Below are 23,229 nucleotides of genomic sequence, written 5' to 3' on the forward strand. Positions count from 1 at the left end.
TAGTTCTTTTTATTTGGTCTATGTTGGAGTAGTTGGTTAGTGATTGACTCTAGATATCCATCGGATTATATTTAGCCTATCCCTTCTTGTGGATTTTTATACCTTGATGTTGTCAGGGGGTAGGGTGAGAGCTGTGTTTGTGTTTTGTTGTGTATTCTTTTTTGTAGCAGCTTGATGCTCTTTATGGTTTTTGAATGTGTAGGTCAATTTATAGATTTGATGGGCTAAGTCACCCTATCTCATGGTAAAAATAGATTTTGTCCATGAAAATTTCATAAGAAATTATGAATATATCTGTGAATGTATGGGGAGCTAGGGCATGAGGTTTAGCCTCCCATTCTTTATGTTATAGTGCATATTTATCACTTTTGTAAAGAAGCTAATTCCCACATCAAAATATAAAATTGGAAGTACAAGAAAATAGAATTAATTGCCAAGAAACCATAGCCAAGGTGGCTAGGCTAAGATCATGCTGCCATTAGTGGTTTAGAATCAGTCGATGAGAGGCGCAAGCATGGTATGCACCCCAATGCTATGGTGACCAAGATTATGCACCCTCTTAGATGGTGGAAGGTTGAGACCTCAAACATGAAATGTTAGAATAGGAAAAAAGATCCTTACTAAGTTACAACTTATCCTTTTTTACTTAAACTCGGTAGGCAATATATTGGCTAAGGCATAGTATGGCATTTTTACTCTATTATTACAAGCCATCCCGGCCTAGAAGAGGTTTATCCTCAAAGCTGAATTTGGGACAGGATACAAGGTTGAATACAAGGATAGCTTGAAATAGATGAAGTCATGCTGAAATAAAATTCCATGCTGAAGAAGACCAAATAAGTCAATGAAGAAGGACCATGTAAGGGGGAGCAAACTATCGTACGCTATCCAAAATAAGTTGTAGTACAAGTTTGGCCATATCTTGAAGTACAAGTGTCCAATTTCCATGTGCAAGCTATAGAAATGTAGAACAGAATATGCAGTATCGAGGCATGCCATCAAAATCAAAATTTTGATGAAGATAAAGTAATCAATTTTAGTATGGAAATTTATTATTGTAAGTAAGTTACTACTTAGTGAGTGAATTATCTTCCTGAAGAAGCCATGGAAATTGTTACAAATTCGAAGCATGCTGCCAAGAAGACTCTTCCATAGTCAAACCCTTCCACTTTATAAGATACTCCATAGGAACTTGGTTCCTTAGAACCTTCTCCCGCTTTTACCAAAATTCTTTTTAGGTTCATAAATGATCAAACCATCTTTATCAAGGAGAGATAGTTCTTCAAGAACTTGGATTTCAAGGCCAGCATACTTTAAGAGTTGAGATACATGAAAAGCATTGTGGATACGTGTAGTTGAAGGTAAATCAAGTTGATAGGCAAGATCCCCAACTTGCTTAATTATTTGGTATGGGGGCCATAATACCTATGAGCAAGTTTATTATGTCCACCCTTACGAGAAGCATAATAATGGGATTTTGGAACCTTCAAGAAAACCCATTCACCTTTGTCAATATCCACGTCTTCTTTTCTCATTGGCATAGGCTTTCATTATCTCTTGAGCTTGTCTAATGTTGTCCTTTCATTGCTTCATAATAGCCACCATCTTCTCCAACTCTTCACAAACATGAGGATTCACATAATCATGAAACAATGTGGAAGGCACTTGAACCTTGTAGCCATATAATGTTTCAAAAGGAGACATTCCATACTCATGTGATGAGTATTATTATAACAAAACTCCTCAAGGTGAAGCCAATGATCCTATGCTTTTTTTGTATCATGGAAAAAGTGATGCAAGTAAGCCTCTAGCCATTTGTTGACCTGTTTGGTTTGCTCGTCTGTTTGTGGATGATCAGCCATACTAGGAGTCAAAATAGTCCCCATAGAAGAGAAAAAAATCCCCCAAATTCTACCCATAAATTTAGTGTCACGATCAAATATAATCTTCATTGGGATTCCATGAAGTTTGAAGACACATTCCATAAACTAATTAGCCACTTACTTTGCTGTAAATTGAGCCTTGGTTGGGATAAAATGGGCTGATTTAGTCAACTAATCTACCACTACATAAATGTTATTCTACTTCTGTTTTGTTGTAGGCAATCTGGTTATGAAATCTATGCTAATATCAGTCCACTTTCTATGAGGAATAGGTAGTGTAACTGAAGCAAACCATTGGGTAGAAGTGTGGAATATTTATTTTGTTGACACAAAAGACATCTCATGATATAGTCTTTAATATCTCTCCAAAAACCCCTCCAATAAAAGCTATTATGGATATTATCAAATATTTTGAACAAACCATGATGTCTTGCTAAAGGCGAATAGTGCATTTCTCACAAAATGCAGTCTTTGAAAGATGATTGAGGAGTCAAGAAGACATGTCCTTGATACCATAAATGGCCATTGTGCCACTTATAATTTGGATACTCTTCTCCTTTGCCTTGCTGCAATTCCTTCATCATTTTGGATGCTTGCTCATCAAGTAAATACTCTTCTTGAATGTCATGGATCCAATCCTTATGCACAATTGAAATCATAGAAATGGACATGCCAACATTCTTGATAAGACATCCGCTACCACATTACCTTTTCTAGCCATGTAGGATATCTCAAAGTCATATCATAGAAGAGTAGCTCACCATCTTCGTTGCTTAGGAGACAAATTTGGTTGTGAAAGGAAGTATTTCAACACAGGATGATCTCTTTTGGCTGCCATAGATATAATGATGCCACTTTTTAATAGTGTGTAATATTACCAACATCTCTTGCTCATAAACATGTAATTGATGGTCCTTGTCATTAAGCTTTTAGCTTTCATAAGCTATGACTCCATGATCAGTCCCAACTCCTCTTCCACTAGCATTCACACGTATGATAAACTCCTTCGAGAAATCCAAACTTATAAGAATAGGTATTGAAATTAAAAGAGATTTCATCTCTTTGAAACTTTTGTTGGTTATGGAGTCCCAAAAGAAAGCCTCTTTTTTAAGCCTATCCACCAATGGAGCCACCGCATGAGCATAGTTCTTGATGAATCTCCTATAGAAGATGATAATCTAAGGAAGCCTCTCAAAGATGTTGCATTCGTAAGAGTAGTCCCTTCTTTGACACATTTCATCTTGTTGGGATCCACTCTAATACCTTGCTCTCCCACAGTATGACCTAAGTATTCCACTTCATCTTCCATAAATGAACACTTTGTCAACTTGGCAAAGAGTGTGTGTCTTGTTAATGTGTCAAACACCTCTCGTACATGCTTCAAATGCTCATGTTGCATTCGTAAGAGTAGTCCCTTCTTTGACACATTTCATCTTGTTGGGATCCACTCTAATACCTTGCTCTCCCACAATATGACCTAAGTATTCCACTTCATCTTCCATAAATGAACACTTTGTCAACTTGGCAAAGAGTGTGTGTCTTGTTAATGTGTCAAACACCTCTCGTACATGCTTCAAATGCTCATGTTGCATTCGTAAGAGTAGTCCCTTCTTTGACACATTGCATCTTGTTGGGATCCACTCTAATACCTTGCTCTCCCACAATATGACCTAAGTATTCCACTTCATCTTCCATAAATGAACACTTTTTCAACTTGGCAAAGAGTGTGTGTCTTGTTAATGTGTCAAACACCTCTCGTACATGCTTCAAATGCTCATCCTTGGATTTTCTATAGATAAGTATATCATCAAAGAAAACAAGGACTATTATGAACAAGAAGGGCTGCAATATTTATTCATGAGAGCTTGAAAAGTAGCAGCTGACACATTGGAAAGCCTAAATGGCATAACCAAGAAGTGCTATAACCCCCTTTCAATCCTAAATGTTGTTTTGAACTCATCTCCTTCCTTTATTTGAATTTAATGATAACCCAAACGTAGATCTATTTTGGTAAAGACCTTTTCATCTTTAAGTTGTCCAAAAGATCATCAATTCGGGGAATAGGATTTCTATTCTTGATTGTTAACTTGTTCAAATCCATATAATTGATGAGAGGCTGCAGCATGGTATGCACCCCAATGCTATGGTGGCCAAGAGTATGCACCCTCTTAGATGATGGGAGGCTGAAACCTCAAACATGAAATGTTAGAATATGAAAAAATATATTTGGTAAGTTACAACTTAGCCTTTTATACTTAACCCTAGTAGGTTAAATATTGCTAAGGCATTAAGGCATTTTTACTCTATTATAGATTTTTACATAAGAAAATCACATTAAAAATAATCTTTATACCTACCATAAAATGAAATATCATAAATGGTAGGTAGGAAGGACAAGGAAAGTTGAGTATCATGTGGAATATTGATTTTATGCATATTTGAGCATATAGGATTTGTTTGTTTTATGTCTTGAAAAGGGAACTAGCACAAATTATTTTGGTGTTGCCTTGGCAACGATGCACTACATTAGGATGAAATGATGAAAATAATTGTTTGCGCACATCAACATTGTTTGATTTATTAGTTTCTTGTCTGTGCACTCTATGGAATTCACTTTGCATCTATATTTTATACATAGTATCAAGAGAATTATCTCCTAGATGCATAACACTTGTTTTCAAATGATTGACTAACATTGAGTGTAAGGTTCCCTAAGCCATAGGTCTAGTCAAATAATTTTGGGGGCTGATGTGGTAAGGTTTAAACCATCTCATCAAATGTTTCATTAAAAGAGAGGACTATGTTGCATATGTGATTTATGTTGAAATGGTGCATCTTAGGCTAATCCTTGGGATGTAGGAGAGCCATACTGGGACCATAGCAATAAGCTGGGAGCATGATCCCTTTATTTGTGTTACGAGGTGCTAGTGGACACTATTATGTTTGGGTACTTCGATTTCTTGGAGTCACGAGGCTGCGCTAGAGCCCTAGAGCCACTGTCTAGCCAATTTTTGGTCCCTATACTCTTCAAAGACCCTTGCTAATTGACAGATGATTTTTGACACCGAGAAGTGCTTAAAAATAGCCAAAAAATCCGAATTTCAAGGGAAAAATAGACTTCATCAAAGGCGGCAACTGCAATCAGTATGATTTTAAGCGGTCGTGCCCCAAAAGTGCTTTAAAGATCCACTGAGCGGGAGTTGGGGAATTTTCATGATTTTTTTGACTATCAGACGGGACTTTTGGAGATGCCTGACGGTGCAAGACTTCGAGATGAATGCCCAGAATTTTTCAGTGGCCAAATTCGAGGCCGGACGTGGGAGATAGGCCAGAAGGGAGGCCAAGGGCCAAAATGGCCAAGTGGAAATGGACTTTGGAGGGGCCAAAGGGTGTAACCTTTGGGGGGCCCTAGTTTTTGATTTTTGTGTGTTGGGGGGGGGGGGGGGGGGGGGGGGGGGGGTGTTTGGGGGTTTGGCACAGGCAGTAAGAAAGCGCCATGGATGGCAATGATTTGGTGGAGGGGGGTTGTAGAGCTTCAATGCACCCTCCCCAACTGATTGCATACATGATCTTCCTCCTATCTATGCTTCCTATCGCCGGTCTCTGCACGTGAGATGGTAGCTTGAATATGGAGGACAAAAACCACTCTTTCTCTCTCCTCCCTCTCTTTCTTCCAAGAGGCAATTCATGTGGGAAGAATCAAGAAGAGAACTAGTTGAAGGATGCTTGTCCGACATAGTACCGAATCACTCTCGGATCGATGGAGGGCTAGAGCTAGCTATTCAGAGATGGGCTAAGCCTTGAATGAGGGCTAATCTAGAGTCCCTCATCAAATTTTAAAATTGCAAAGAAGAGAAAAACCGGTATTTTTATTTTACAAAGAAAAATTGTTTGTTTTTTATATTTGATTAAGCAAATGTTGTTCTTATGGAGTGAAAATTGGTAGACATGCTATTTACTATTTGTTCTATGCTTGCGTAGTGAAAAAGTCAGAAAATATAAAGACAAATTGCTAGAAATAATCTTTAGAAACTCGTAAAATATGATTTTTATGAGAAAAATGGGGTTTTTGGTGTTTTCAGGTGGGATAAACCAATACACATGGGATAAAATGCCAATAAAATCTATATTTCTGCTACTCTAAGAATCAAGAGCCACAGCTCTAAAAATATATCAATATTTTTTTTTGGAAAAATAGAAAAAAATGAGAAAAATAAGAATACGCCTTAGAAAAATATGAAAAAATATAATAATTGGTTGTGGATGTATGGTAGTGGCAAAGCATGAGGTTTGGCCTCAGTTTGCCCTATATTTTTATCACAGTGTGTGATTTATTACTTTTTATATATTAAACCATGACAAAACAACCTCTATACACCTATGCAATGAAGTAAAACTTAAACGATGAGGGGGAGGAGGATTTTTTGCAACAGTTTGAGGGCTGAAATAATACAAATTTTGATTTCTTTTCCTATGCACAGCATTTAGGAAACGGTCTATTTGGAAATAAGGGATCTAGTAGCACGAGGTCCGTCTCGGTGCTAGATTCTTGCAAGGAAGCATATACGTATTAGTTGGAATTCATGAAAAGACTGGTTGCATACTAGCACATAGGCTGATTTCGAAACATAACTGTTTGTGCACAATGAGACATCCACTATTGCATTGATCATGCATATGGTATCAACTCCTGAAAATGCATAGAAATTGTTTGAATTATAGTTAACCCACCCTTGAGAGGGTGAGATTTCCCTTGTCGTAGCTTAGTTGTTTGTTTCTTGGGGGAAAATTATTGGTGAGGAAACATGGTATCTCCTAGATCTCACTGAAAAAAAGAGGAGTCTTGTGCAAATGTATTTATATGTAAAAGTAGTGCATTGAGGGGCCAATCCCCAAGATGTAGGAGAGCTACAGTGGAGCCATGGCAATCAACTGATAGGGTGCCTCCTATGTTTGTGATACGTGGTGCTTATTGCCAATATGTGTGGTATACCCCCTTTGAGGGGTTTTGGGGAAGGTGTTGTTGGACTCTTATCCAGCTACAAACACAATATTAGATGTATCTAGTGTGCATTTAGTTATTACAAATGCTACTGGCTTGCGAGGCCGTGTAGTGATGGAGTTGTCTATTTGGTGCATTAGGTTTGGCTAGTGCCGTAGCCAGTGCCGGCCAATTTTTGGTCCCATTATTGGTGCATTAGCCAGCAGCCGCCTCAAAGTGGTGGTTTTCCAATCTAGGGTCTCTTGGGACCTACTTGTTAGTTGATGTCCTTTGAAGAGATCCATCAAGCCGAACTCCAAAAACACAAGAGAGCAGAGAGGGCTAGACGAAGGGCCAAAATCAATAGGTGTTATTCTCCTAAAAGGAGTAGTCCTGAACCTATTCAAGGGTGGGGTCTTAGTAACCTTAGCCTAAATCAAAGTCTGTCAAAAGGTGGAAGTTCTAGTACTTTCCCCCTCCCACTTAATCTACCCACTTCGAGTGGTGTGACAGCTTTACCTGTCCTAATTCCATTAGCAAATCCAATCATTGCCATGGTAGAACCTATTGTAATCCCTATGGGAACGGAGGATTTTCTAGTCTTAGGTTTCCCCTACCCATTGTTAATGGGTTAGTGGAAGAGGATGCGAAGCTTCATATAAGGGAGTTTTCAAAAGCTGATGTTTAACTACCGCATCCAAGAGGAAGGGCATCTAATGATGCTCTTCAACATGACCCTAAAGGGAAGGGTAGCTATATGGTATCACGGCCTTAAGGTCAAAGGGAGTTCACCCCTGAGAGGGGTTCCAATATTGGCTACATGTTGAATTTGACACGCCAAGAACCGCATGAAGATATACAAGTGTATGCCAAGAAGATTAAAGAGGTTTTCCGTAAATTGGATGCCTCTATCCCTATCCCACATGTTGCCCAGTTACAATACTTCTTGCATGGTCTTGATTTTAACATTCAGGTGCAGCTGAGTAGTGTCACCTTGGCGGATATAGACACTGCCATTAGACGAGCGCAAGAAATAGAATCCTGACTGTAAGCGGCCCATGCTTCTCGAACCAATCTCAATATGGGTCTAGCATTGGGAAATAATTTGCAACTGATCAATGGCACTGGAAGCCAAGGGATAGGAATGGCCAACCCTAACGGGAGAGAGAACCTGGTGCCGAATGTGCCTTTATTGCCAACTTCACCTAGTGTGACTATGATTATGGCTAGTCAGATGCCTCCAAATGTGGGAGGCTAAGCAGCAAACCCTAACATCATTATTGTGGGTCAGCACAACCAATGCAACCAATACCTAATCAAATTGTGCAGCCAAGGGACCGATGGGTAGATGATCAGGGCTATGAGCAAGTTCCTCAAATGTCCTTAGTGAAGTCAAGGACATGATGAAGCACTACACAGATATGATCTCTGAACAATATCAGCAAATAGCCATTGATGTTAATTTCTTAAAGAAACAACAGAATCTAATAGGAAGTTGATGCCCCGAAGAGGGTGCACCCTCTAGATTCAGTTGCAAATGGTGTGGTGGGCAACATTATCCACGTAATTGCCCAAATATCAGGTGCAACATTTGCAGGAGGTCTAGCCATTTAGCAGCCACTTGTTGGAGCAAGATCAGTTCCCTCCAACAAGGTAGCTGCCAACCTAGGTAGGATGATAAAGGAACGCAAGTTCAAAATCCTGACAAGGAAGGGGGACCTCTGAAGCTCATAGAGAGTAAGGCTGATGCCAAGATAGATAAAGAGGTGTCGAGAAAGAAGGTGAGAGTTAAAAAAGAGGCAATAAAGCCAGTGCAACGTCCTAAAGAGCAGATGGTTTGGCACAAGAAGCGAGCTTTAGCAAATTATCACGATTTTGATTTAGCTAGCTCCCTTTTCAATGTTAAACCAAACGTGAATCTCTTATAGCTAATCAAGCTGTCGCCAAGGGGTATGCAAAGAATTTAAAAAGATCTTGCATACGGGTTATATAGAACCCTTGAGAATAGCACGGGTAGGGGATGACTGGTTTGAACATGCTGAAAAGCACTACCCAAGGGTTGCAGCCTATGTTGATGGGATTCTAGTGGATAATGCTATCATCGACACAGGATCCTTAGTTAATATTATGAGTTCTGAATTGATGGAGAGGTTAGGTCTTGCGTTTCAGAAAGATGCCTCCACAATCTTTAGAATGGCTGATGATAGTCTGAGACAGCCGGAGGGCTGCATTACTAAAGTCCACGTGATAGTTGCCAATGTACAATGACTGTTGGACTTTGGGGTAATCGGATTTGCAAGGTGTCTGAGTTACCAAGTATTGCTTGGTCAACCTTGGATTTTGTAGGCAGAATATCGAGTAGATATACCCGCTGGTAGATTGATATTTGGCAAAGGTGCTAAATGTGTGGTAGTCGATGCATATCCTGTATCACCTCAAAGTGAGCGAGTTCCCCTGTCTTCTATAGAGTTAGAGACAATGGAAGATGTGTCTGCAAGTGAGACGTCATCGACTCATGAATCCAAAGAGGGATCGACCACAGAAGATGTCTATCAAGTAAAGCTGAACAAGCCATTAGAAGCTCATGATATAATAAGGGACACGGATGTTATCGATCTAGACCTTGGTACGCCAAACAATGTGGGGCCAATAAAGCTAGGGTCTATGCTTAGTGTGGAGTAATGGGAGGATTATGTCACTCTGATCCAAGAGTTTGCAATATTTTCGATTGGAGTTACGATGAACTTAGGGGAATTTCTCCTAGCCTCGCTATCCATACAATTCCATTGAAGGAAAGAAGCCGTCTTGTGCAACAGAAAGTCAAGCGTATGCCATTTGAGTTGCGAGATGGGATGTTTGAGTTACAAAAATTACGGAAAGCAGGTTTGATCTTCCCTGTGCAGCACACTAAATGGTGTTCACCAGTTGTGATTAGGAAGAAGAAAAATATACAAATCCGGCTGTGTGTGGACTTTCAAGAGTTGAACAAGCAAACAGTTAAGGATTACTACCCACTGCCCTTTATCGACTAGATTTTGGATCAATTCGCGGGTAGGGAGATATATTCATTCATGGATTGTTTTGCAGGCTATAATCAGATGGCGATCTCAGAAGAGGATAAGCTCAAAACGACGTTCATAATTGTCTTCGGGACTTTTGTGTATCATGTGATGGCATTTGGTCTATGCAACGTGCCTAGTTCTTGACAACGAACTACTAGTAAGACCTTTGGTGACATTTCCCTTGAGGAGCTGAAGGTATTTACTGACATTTTAGGGGCAGCCACCATGAGAGAAAGACAATTGATTATTTTACGAAAATGTTTTGAGTGATGTAGACAATTTTGCATAGCTCTCAATCTGAGGAAGTGCGTTTTTTGCATACCTTATGGACAATTTTTTTTATATCTTTTCAGCAGCTACCATGCATAGCATTAGTTGTTGTTTAGCGCAAATATGGGAAGAGAAGTGGTATCACCCGATTGCTTTTGCCAGTCGCGCAAGCTGGGTGTATCCGAAATTAATTATACTTATATGGAAAAGTTGTGCCTTGCGATGGTCTTTGCGACTAAAAAGTTTAGGCACTACATCCTTTATGAGAAGGTTGTCCTTTATACAAAGGTGAAAGGGCTACGACTGTTGGTATCAGAGTGCACGTTAGTATAGAATACGACATAAGCTTTTAAAAAGAAAAATCTTGGATTGTAAATATAGCCTAGGACATGTTTTTCTTCTCTTTGTTAACATATGTTTTTGAGAGTAATAAATCTTGGAAACGATTCTTGATCTTCCAAGTAATGTTTATGTCACCTATACATTCATCCAGTCTTGCCTGGAGGAATCAGATGATGCAAATATTATATTAGTTGTATAACCCCTCACCTTTATATCATAAAAGATGGTGGATGATTAAGAGATGATACTGGTATATTGATGAAAGTCATCTAACTTATCTTCAGAATAATCTGGAAAGGGTAAAATGGATGGAAGATCTTAAAGTTGTCAATATTTATCTATTTTATGAAGCCAATGTAAACTTAACCCTGTATATTAGAGGCAAGAAGATCAAATTAAACTAGAATCTCACACCCACAATAATTCCCAATGAAGCCTAAGAAAAAAAGAATCTTTTGAAACAAGTTAAACCTTTGGAATTTGATGGGAGTGGCGAGAATGTGGAAGCCGATGCAAACATTTGGATTGAATCCATGGAATATTATTTTATAGCTATTGGAACTATGCCAGCCAACCAAGCCATGATAGCTAAGCTAAAATTAATTGACAAAGCTCAACTTCGGTGGAAGCAGTGGTGCTGAGATTAAGGTGTCCCTAAAAATACCATTACTTGGGATTTGCTAAAAGAAGCTATAAGAGGAAGACATTATTGCACCTAGAAAATGAATGAGTTCTTTAATTTGAAGCAAATGGGACTGATCGTGGAGGCATATTGCTCCAAGTTTGTTCACTTTTTAAATATGCACCCTCCATGGATATTGGTCCAAGTTCTACAATGGGATGAATTCTCCTTTGAATACTTGTCTGGAATCAATGCGCCCAACAAATCTCCAAGATGCTTTGATTTGAGCTGCTCCTATTGTGTAGGAAGTACAATCAAAACCTACAAATAAAAAGTTCTAGAGATACAATAACTAGAACAAAGGATGATTCAAAGGTCAAGCAAAAAGAACACAAAGTCAATTTCACCAAGGACAGAATAAAAACACAAAATCCAATGCAATTGGAAATTTTGTTTCTACCCACGGAAGTAAGGATGGTCTTAGGTGCTTCCACTGTAATGAGCCAGGACATTTGAGGAGAGATTTGGTGGAAGCCATCGCATAGGCCAATTTTGAGGTCAAGGCAGAGCTGCCCAAGGTCCTGGTCAAATAGCTATGGCAAGAGAAAGAATGTCAAATATTACCCTTAAAGATATTAATAAGGAGGAAGACCCTACTCAAGAAGAAGATATTGAAAAAGCGACTATTCATGCTGCATTTCACAAGAAGGGTCCAAATAGTAAATATTCGATAAAGAGAGACCAACTAGTCATTGAGGTAAATCATTTAAAGTTTTGATTGATTGTGGAAGTACACACTCATTTATTTTGCCCAAGTGTGCTAAGAAGTTAGGAATAGATACAATAAATGTATCAAAACTACTTGTGGAATTAGCAAATGGAAAGGAAATACTTTCTACATAGCAAATTGCCAAGGTAGAGTTTAACCTAGGAGAAAACGTTTCAAGCATGAGGTTTAGGGTAATGAACTTAGGAGCTTATGAGTGTTTGCTGGGAATAGATTGGCTGATTCCCAATGATGCTCGTATCCATTGTGGAAAAGTTCAAGTCACATTTCAGGATTTGAACGGTGAAATAGTGACTACAAAAGGTAAAACAAGAAAACCTAAGGTTCAAGTAGCAAAAGCTTCTTGAATTGTGAAAGGCATGAAGAAAGGATTACATGTTTACTTGATCAAGCTTAACAAGATAAATCAAGATGGTCAGACAGAAGAAGAACCATTTTCATTAAAAGAATACATTGATGTTTTCCCTAAAGAGCTAACTGAGTTACCACCGGAAAGAGAAGTCAAGATCATGAGATCAAACTTGTTCCAGGAGCCGCTCCAATTGTTGCAAAAAGACCATACAAAATGTCTATTCCTAAAGCCATCAAACTAAACGGGCAACTCAAACAACTGCTAGATCAAGGGTATATTCAATCAAGTAGTTCACCATGGGGAGCCCCAATATTATTCTAGAAGAAGAAAGATGGAACTCTATGTCTTTGTATCAACTACGAAGGGCGAAACCAGGTAACAATAAAGAATAAGTACCTGATCCTGAGGACAGATGAGCTATCGTCTACAAGGAGCAAAGATATTTTCTAAGATCGATCTTTGGTCAAGATATTATTAGATCAAAATCAGGGATGAAGATATCCCTAAAACCACCTTCAATACAAGATACAATCATTTTGAATTCATTGTGATGCCATTTGGGTTGACAAATGCTACAGCCACCTTCAAGAGGTTAATGTGGGACATTTTTAGACCTCATCTCGATGATTTTATTATCATATTCTTCGATGAAGTTCTAACTTATTCTAAGGAGAAAGAATATCATGAATCACATCTTTGCATTGTCCTAGAGACAATGAGAACACATAAGTTGTATGTCAAGAAGAAGAAGTGTACCTTCTTCAAAAGGAAGATTGAATACTTGGGATTCATAGTGTCTGCCAAAGGTATATTAGTCAATCCTGCCAAGGTCAATGATGTTCAAGATTGGCCACCCCCAACCACTATCAAGGAAGTGAGAAGTTTTCAAGGTCTAATAGGGTGGTATAGGATATTCATTAGAAACTATGCCCAAATTGCAACACCTCTTACAGACCTACTCAAAAAGCAAGTTGGACACCAATTGAACAATCTAGCTTTGAGCAACTAAAGCATAGTTTGATAGCTGCTCCTATCTTAAGACTACCTGACTTAAGCAAGGAATTTGAGGTTTTCACAAATTCCACCTCTCTTGCATTGTGATGCATACTAATGCATGAAAGTCATCGATACATTACTTGCTTGGAAATAAGTTTTCCTTAGTCATAGATTGTAAAAGTCTTAAGTGGATTTGTACTTATCCTGATCATAATATGAGGCAACGATGATGGATCAAAATTTTGCAAGAATATGACTTTGAAACTAAGTTCAGACCTAGTAAAACAAATGTAGTAGCAGATGCCCTTAGTCGTAAAGCCTTCCTTAATGCTCTTATCACTGAAGAGCCATCTAGGGTAGAAACTCTAGCTACAATGGTGTAATGTTCCCATTACTTAGTTTATTTTAATAAACAATGTGCGTATATATTCCAAAGAAAATTGATTTATGATTGCACATTTTTAAAAACTACCCCTAATTATGAAATTGGCTCTAATTATGAAGATAATTGTTATTAGTAATGAGGTATTATATGCCAGCTCATCGAAGAAAGGCTTGGGAAACCCCCCCACGACTAGCTTATTAAGACTATGTTTGTATTATAGAACAACAAAAAGAACTAGCCTAGTTGATAGTCACTTGGCAGTTAAGTGCACTTGGGTGACGACATTGCCGGGATGGGTGATCTCTCGGGAAGATTTTCCTACAAGCTACTAGGAGCTTCTCACACGCAAGCAACAATGCCAATGAAGACTTCATAGCCCATTTCCAAGTATGCCCAGGTCTATGCCTTCGTCACCACCTTAGTCACCACCTTAGTCGTATGCCTTGGACTGATGCCTGCCCAATGATGCAATGACACGCAGTACATCCTCACCCATATATTCGTCAATTTTTATCTTCATGCTATAAAAATGGAGTCTCCCCTTACATCATCAATGACATCGTCAAAAACACTAAAAGAAAGTGTTTTTTCTTTGTCATAGATGACATAAGCAAAAAATGCTAAAAAGAAAATGTCCTCTCTTTATCCCTCTCCCCCCCCACTTACTGTATAAACAGGGGTAGAGTGTCACATCAGGGAGGCAATACACACAGACACACAATGACCTGTGCAAAAGTCTCTCTACTCTGTTGATGGAACAACGTAGCTCTGCTTCAATAAGCCAAATTTCTCTCTCTCTCTCTCTCTCTCTCTCTCTCTCTCTCTCTCTCTCTCTCTCTCTCTCTCTCTCTCTCTCTCTCTCTCTCTCTCTCTCTCTCTCTACATCTACACGGAAGCGCTACTCAAATCCATCAAACTTCATCCATGGCTCCCAAGAGACGTCGAGATACTGACGAGGCAATGCTCAGAGAGCTCCACAATGGGAGGAAGTAGTCATTGCTACTGAAGCGCAAGCAAAAGTAAACCCGAATCCATTAAACTCGAAGGATCGGTTATTCCACAACAAACCAAGGTTGCAGCTATAACCGATAATCACGATGGATGGCCAAATGGAGATAATGAGGTTAGTTCATAAGAAAAGGATCACAATTAGTTAGAACTTACTTAGACTTGTAAAAGCATGTTAGTATTATCAAATGCTTTTTAGGAAGAAACATGAAAATTGATGAAGGGGATAGATTCTATGCATCGTATTGACAATTGTACTAAAAAAATGTTTTATGGTTATGACTGCTTTTGGATTTGTGAATGATAAGTTATGGATCCTATGATTCCGGGCTTGCACAGCGAAACAATATGTGGATTGTGATGGTTCGCAACATTGGGGTCCCCAACCCAATGCTCCCTAAACACTCTGTGGAGTGTGTAAAAACTCACATGTGGGTGGGGGTCCTATGCTCCTGAGGGAGATAGGTGTTTTTGATATTTGATTGCTCAATCACCTGAGAGGGTAAAGGGCCAAGTGATAAGTGCCCCTGTTATGTAGGATGGCTCCAGAGGCTTAGGGAAGCTTAGAGGGGCTCTGAGCCAGTAAATTCTGTGTTGATCGCAAATGGAGTGCGATCACATACATCCCAATCCTGAGGGATTTGGAAGGTGCTAGATGATGTCTTTCTGTGGAAATATGGTTTTGTACCACTCTACGGAGTGATGGTGAAATAAAGTATCTGATTTTCAAATTGTTTGTTATATGCTAAAGATTGAGTTTAACAAACCCAGTTTAATAGCGTAATAAAAAGAAGCTGATTTTATATGTCCAAATAATATGATAGTATGCTTTGCTAATTAGAAAACTAAGCAAACCCTATCAAGGAATATGGGAGGCTTCAATCTTGACGACCGAACACCTATGGTGGCTGGGCGGACCCAATAAGTCTGGTAACTTTCCAACACTAGATAGAGATGATTAAATCACGACCCTCCCAATATCGATAGGATTAGTTACCAGGTTTAACATCATTTTAGGGGACCAAAGTTGAGATTTTACCTTATGGGTAGGGGGATCGAGTTGCACTCTTCCATGTCTCTCACTCTCTTTGAACCAAGTGCAGTGTTAACCTCACTCCTGTTGCCTTTGATTGATAACAAAGAGGTCTTTCTTAGGTGGGAGTTATTGTTAGGGGTGACTTACCCACGCTTCCTTTGTGAAGTAGAACTAAGATTCCCATGTTCAACTAAGTCTAAGGTCTCCCATGGGGAGATGCGATGGTGATATGCATGGATATGAATTTATGTCAACTACTAAGAGGAAACCTCTGGGTCTGTTGGAGGAGGAACCTTGATGGGACCTAAAATGGGCCAGCATTGGCTATGGCACTAGCCGAACCTCATGCATATGACAGACAACCCCACCACATGGTCTCGCGGGCTAGGAGTGTCTAAACCTCACTTTGTACTAAATGCTTATGACGATTTTGCATTTGTATCCAATATGTAGTCCAATGTTCACCTTCCCTTCTCCTCGGCTAATTGCCGCAGCTCCACTACTGTGACTCTCCTACACCTCGCGGATTGGCCCCAAGATGCGTCGCTAACAAATATAACATTCGCACAAACTTCACTCTTTCATAATTCAGCATTCTACGAGATTTTGATTTACCTCACAAAAATTTCCCCAACGGAAGCACCCGTCTAATCTACAGCTTAGGTTTCCTGTCCTCTCAGCGTTGGTCAAAGTTTATCAATCAATTGCAATGCATTCCAAGAGATACCATGTGGCATGCTTGATGCAAGGTGTATGACGATTGTGTACAACCATTTTATGATTTAAAAAACTAGCCATGTGAGGTGCAAAAAATAGCATTTTCATGAATTTTAATTAAGCGTTACGTGCTGCCCTGCTTTAGGGACTAGCACCGGAACTTCCATGCTACTAATCGCCCATATTCAATTATGGAACGATCCCTAAATACTATGCACAAAGAGGAAAATCAGAAATCGCATGAGGAGCATGAGGCTAGTCCTCCTATTTTATGCTATCCTTGGTATCCTGATTACTTTGATAGGATGTGATGTATATGCCAAGGAGATCATATATTGCATGGATTAGAATGAACTATACATTTACTACGAGCTGAATGAATGATATCATTAGGTTAATATGTCTCATCCTCTTGGTCATCATTCAAACGGATCTCTTGTCCTAACTTTCCAGTAACTCCTCCTACATGGAGAATCATGGATTTATGATCATTTAACTCTTCTCTAATTGGACCATTACATATGTCAATGATACGATCCAAACTAAACAAAGCTTCAAGCATAGACACATCACATAGATGCATCTGAAGGTGGCGGTCCCTATTGTCAGATGTCGCATTATAGCCTTTAGTCACATCCTCTTGGGAATCCATCAAAGCATGCCCACATGTGATTCCTAGCACTTCAGCTGACACACCAATAGTATGTTTAGGGGTTTTGGGTCTCCAAACCCATCTCATATTCCTTTTCATATTCTTAGACTGCCTCATCTTCCCACATTGGTCCAATGGACTCACAGTGGATTTATCACCATTACCAGATGGCCTCATAGCCTTATGGCTTCTATTTAGTACAGGTGGACCTTTGGCATGCTGCATCTTCTTCATATGAGATGTCTTCCCTTTCCTTTGTCCGCTCTGCAACTGCTTAGCCATAGGAACCATGCTTTTACTAAAAGGAATAGCATCTAATCGAAAGCATGATTCATCTATAAATTGGAAAGGTCTCTCAAGAGCCTTACTAGGAGCACAACTAGAACCACTCATAGAATGCTCATCTAAGCTTGTAGACCTAATGGTTCTATCAATTCCACCATCACAACTACCTCTCATGGAAGTGTTGCAAGCCTTGATGGGACTTACTGGGCTTGGAATATTTTTATCCCCAGGGGGTATATTATCCCTACTATTGCCATTTTCTACTTGGAGATTTTGGCTATCAAGGTTCCTCTCATAGGCTGCCTTGGTATCAACAAGTGAGTTGTCTCCTTGTAGAAATGGTTGGAAGCTAGGATACACTTGTACTGAGCGAGGAAAACTCCAAAATTTTTCCCAACATCTTTGAATATATCCCTCATAATCAATGGCATACATCTTTGCTTCCCTTAATGACTTAGGATTCCACATTCCCACTTGGATTTGTATGTTAATCTCTAAGCCACTCAAAAAGACCTCACATAGCCCATCACCTGGCAATGCAGTAGCTCTTCTTAGCCAAAGCCTCAAAATATCATCAAAGGCTCTAACGTATTCTTTAACAAAAGGATAGGACTCTTGCCTAATCTGCATCAACTACCCTAAAACTTGGGTCATAGGCACCTTCTTCTCATATTCATCTAAAAGTTGATCACTCAACTCCTCAAAGGATTTAATAGACCCCCTTGGGAGGCTCCAGTACCATTTTCTAGCCTCTCCGTGTAGGGTACTTGAGAATATGAGCATCCGATGAATATCATTGAACCCACTTGCAAGGCAAGTTAGGCCGTATTCTTGTAAATGCACCATCGTATCCTCATTAACCAACCCATGAAACACTAGGAGATCCCTATAAGGATGAGGGCATTTAGTCCTTTCCTTCAGGATTAGCAATGGGCCATTAAAATCCTCATATTCATGACCTAACTCTAGTGTCTTGGGGTCTCCAACCTCTTCCAGTTCCAACTTTACTGGTGTAGGAAGGTTAGTATCATCCTTACTATCCCTTTCTACCAATTCACAGAGTGGTCTAGGGAGTCCTATGCTATGCACTAAGGAATCTACTCCATCGCTTGATGTTGGTGCTTTAGTAATTCTATCCTCATTTGCTATTGTTTCCCTAGAATCAGAGGTAGGTCCTAATAGAACCTTCCTTTCTTATAAGGGTTTTCCACATATGTAGATATCGTCCAATGCTTTATAGATCTACCAAATTGCACTTTGGAACCCAATTGCATCACGCCCTAGCATCAAAGGTATCTCTTGCTCATAGGCATATATTACTTTGACTAGTGGCATCACAGTCTTTTCCTTCAAAAACGTATTGCTTTTGAGGATCACAAATGACCGTGCCATCCTAACATCACTTTTACCTCCTAATATTTCCTCTATCTTTCCCATGGACTATCTCTCATGATTACTCCATGAGTATTTCCCCATAGTGACCCAAACTCCAGAATGGTGTTACTTTCGGGGCAAAGGGTAAAGTAATCGACCACATTTCTAGCCAAAGATCCCACTAAACCATTTAGAATAGACAAGATATCTTTAGGGTTACAAGGATTCCTTGGTTTCATCATCATGCACATGGCTGAAACTTCAATTCACCTATTTTTGCATCCACCACTTCCAGGCGGTTGTCAACGATATAATAAAGCTAACAGGTCCCTTATAAGACCAAGATTCGGAAACCACCACTTATAGGCAGCTCCCAGCAGACCCACCACTGATGGGACCTAAAATGGGCCGGCACTCGCTATGGCACTAGCCGCGGACCTCATGCATAGGACAGACAACCCCACCACACAGCCTCGTGGGCCAGGAGCGTCTAAACCTCACTTTGTACTAAAATCTTATGACGATTTTGCGTTTGTATCCAATATGTATTCCAACATTCACCTTCCCTTCTCCTCAGAGGGAGATCCCATAACATATAGGCATAATGCCTCATAATACACACATAGGGAAGCACCTCTCAGCTAATTACCGCGGCTCCACTGTGACTCTCCTACACCTCAGGGATTGGCCCCAAGATGCGTCGCTAACACATATAACATTCGCACAAACTCCACTCTTTCATAATTCAGTGTTCTAGGAGATTTCGATTTACCTCACAAAACTTTCTCCAACGGAGGCAACCGTCTAACCTACAGCTTAGGTTTCCTATCCTCTCAACATTGGTCAAAGTTTATCAATCAATTGCAATGCATTCCAAGAGATACCACATGGCATGATTGATGCAAAGGTGTATGACGATTGTGCACAACCATTTTATGATTAAAAAAACTAGCTATGTGAGGTGCGAAAAACGGCCCTTTCATGAATTTTAACTAAGCATTACGTGCTGCGCCGCTATAGGGACTAGAACCGAAACTTTAGTGCTACTAGTCGCCTATATTCAATTATGGAGCAATCCCTAAATGCTATGCACAAAGAGGGAAATTAGAATTTGTATATTTTCAGCAATTGGATCATCACATAACCTTCCTTCCCCCCCTCACCGTTTAGGTGTTGCTGTGGTGCATAGGTGTAAATGGTTGTTTTGTATCATTTTTGTATGTAAAAAGTAATAAACATGAACTATAACACAAAATACAAGGCCAAACTGAGGCTAACCTCATGCTTTAACCTTGCCAAACATTCACACACATAAATCTTATTTTTTCATTTTTTTAAGCGCGAAAACCCCAATTTTTCCTTTTTTTACTATTTTGCTCTCTTTATTATTCATGAAAAATAGGTATTTTCTGATTTACTTGTATTGGCTTATTACTTTGACTGAAACTTAACATTTTCTCTAATTTTGTCCCATTTCCACTCCTTTTTTCCAACTCAAAATCAAAAAAACCACTAATTTACATTAAAAATGACATTTTACGGGTTTTAAAGAATTAATAGCTCGGTCATCCGCCACCATTTGATTTCCATGAAAATTAGCACTAGCGCTTTAGGGACTTGTCACTTAAAATCATACTGATTGCCACTATCACCTTTGACGAAGTCTATTTTTCCCATGATATTCCTAAATTTTGGCTATTTTTAAGCACTTGTCGGCATAAAAAATCGTCTGTCAAACCTCACATGTGGTAATAGAGCTTCAGTTTCAAAAGAACCTTTAGTGTAACGTGTCCCCCTTTCCTCTTATAGGACACGTCTTAGTAGCCCATCAGGGAGAGAGTCCAGAAAGCGTCGCTCGGCACTCCCATGGAATGTTACGAGGTTTGCAATCTAGGTCTTCCCGAGTCTGTCATGAAGCAGAAGCATTTCGACCGTTCCCACTTAGGACCGACTTGAATCAAGGTTTTCCTAATGGTCAAGTTCCTAGAAAGTAGCTAGCGTCGTGAACTACTTTACACAGAAACATCAGGATCGAAGCGGATTCATGTTGCACTTGGTTCAAGAAGAATGGAAAACAAGAGGGATGCGAAGCTCGACCTCTCTGCCCGTAAGGCATAGTCCCATTCCGTTCCTCTAGAACAGCACAAATCGGGACTCTAGCTTTATAGATTCTAGGTCATTGTTACCTTGTTGTTAATTTCCTTCGAGAAAAGTTCCCGGCCAACCGGGACCACCCTTCCGTAGGACGGGCCCATGGTCACATCCACCACACTTTCCTCGGGTTGCTTTAGTTATCTAATTACCTACCACATTTAGTTTGACAAGCAAAAATAGCTTCATTAATTCACCAATTAATCACTGGTTCCTTTACGTTCTTAGGCACTGACATAGAAAAACAATGTCAAACAAGTTCCTTTTCAACATTTGATCTTTATTTATCAGTGTTTGGAATACATCATATAATCCAGCCCAAAGGCTAATCCATAATCCGCCCGAAGGCTATTCCATAATCTGCCCGAAGGCAATTCCATAATCCACCCGAAGGCAAATCCATAATCTGCTCGACAACAATCCTCAGGGATCGCTATTCCAAGTTTCTGCCCGTAGACTAGTATTCCCCTGGTACCCAAGAGTCTTCCTGCTCCAAGTAGCACCCACTAAGAGACCTCTCGCGGCGGGTTCGGTCCATGTACCCAGTGTGGCTAACAACCCCCTTGGATAGGGTCAGGCAGACAATCGGGGGTAACTGATGCTACCTCTCCCTCCAGGCTTTCAACCTGAAGCATTAATTATTTTCCAGCATTAGTTCCTTGAGCAAAGAATAACAAACAGTGCTCCTAAGTGTACAAACACAAGCATTCCAGTGGTTGTTTGTACGGCCAACTGCTAAGGTGTGAATCCTTCTCTCTAAATGCATCCAACATTCAATCCGGGATCAGTTGCGACTTGGCAGGATCCCAAGGGTTTCGTAAGCTAAGTTACTTGTTTACCCTTTTATCCTTGGGTTAGGGTTTATACCCAGTTAACCCAAATTGTTTCCACCTTACATTTCCTTAAATTAAAGAGAATAAATCCTAAGAAACCTTGTCACCCTAACTTGATTGGTCAATTACTTGCTAGGAAATTCATAATTACCCTAACTTGGCAAATCAGCCTCACAGAAGGGTGATGTAGCAGGATGTCTACTCATCCTTTTGCAATTAGACTTGTACTTAGAACCCGCCAACCCTTGTTCTAAGGAGTGGCAATACTATTTTGTGGATTAGATACAAAACCATGCGACGTTGCAACTTGTTGCAGGAGATAAGTGTCAGACCTAACTTGTGGGATTATGTAATATACCAAACACTGCAAATCACGCATGAACCCCTTTTTTTTAGTAGTAGGGATAATGATGTAGCATTTTGATAATTTACTAAGGATAATGGAAAATTTTTTCCTTATCTCCCCCCCCAGCCGATGGTTGTGCTGGAGGGGGAGAGCGGAATAAAATGTTGAGCAAGCTCCTTGCTGGAGCTTGCTCACACTTGGAGCCTTGCCTGTCGACACGTAGGAGAGGGAGGATCCCCCTCCCCTCCCCTATTTAAACCAAGGGGGGCTGTTGCCGTCGGGTAGAGGAGGAGAGTGAGAGCTGTCGGGCTACCTGTCATCGCCAGAGCCTGGGGGAGGAGTACGAGGTGGAGCCGGACATTGTGAGAGGGAGAGGATGAGGCGCTGATTGCCACTGAAGGCCAAGACGGCATCGCCTCTGCTGTCAGTCCGCGCCCCCCAGCTATCAAATCGCCGCCGAGTCACCGTTTGGGTTTCCTCCTTCCACGTGGTGTTGAAGCATCAGAAGCTTCCTGGGGGGGAAGCTTCTACGGGCCCTCTTAAGCCCCCCTTTCCCCCTTAAGCCCCCTTCCCATGGGCTTTGGAACCCACCACCCCTCCCCCCCCCCCCACCCATGTTTAAACCCTCTTAAGCCCCCTTACCTTGGGCTTTGAAACCACACCCCCCCCCCCTATGTTTTTAATCTCTCTTAAGCCCCCTCCCCGTGGGCTTTGAAGGTAACCCCCTAAAATTCCCCCTTAGGTTTCACAAGCCCCCTTTTCTCCCCCCCAATAAAAGTTGACCGTAAAGGTCTTAATTTCCCCTCCCGTGCTTTAAATTTCCCCCCCTTAGGCCCTTTTTCTTATAGCCTTAAGTCCACCCCCTGAAATTCCTCCTAAGGGCCTCCCCTTAGCCCTTCTTCCCCTGTAAAAACGAGCCCTACTTGCGGAGGATTTTCACAATACCCCTTCCCGGGATTTTTTGACCCCTTTCCATAGTTCTTCCCTCCTCCACGCATCGATGACGGAAAAACTACAATTGCAATGCCTCCTAAGAAAGTCCAAAGCATAGCCCGCAGGAGGGTTATCTCCTGGCATCCACATGGACATCTCACCCCAAGCCCAGGTTTTCCTTCCTAATTTTTATTTGATATGGTTGTAATTCAAT

This window comes from Lygodium microphyllum, chromosome 24, assembly GCF_053477565.2.
Source record: "Lygodium microphyllum isolate KBCC chromosome 24, Lygodium_microphyllum_v1.1.10, whole genome shotgun sequence".
NCBI lineage: Eukaryota > Viridiplantae > Streptophyta > Polypodiopsida > Schizaeales > Lygodiaceae > Lygodium > Lygodium microphyllum.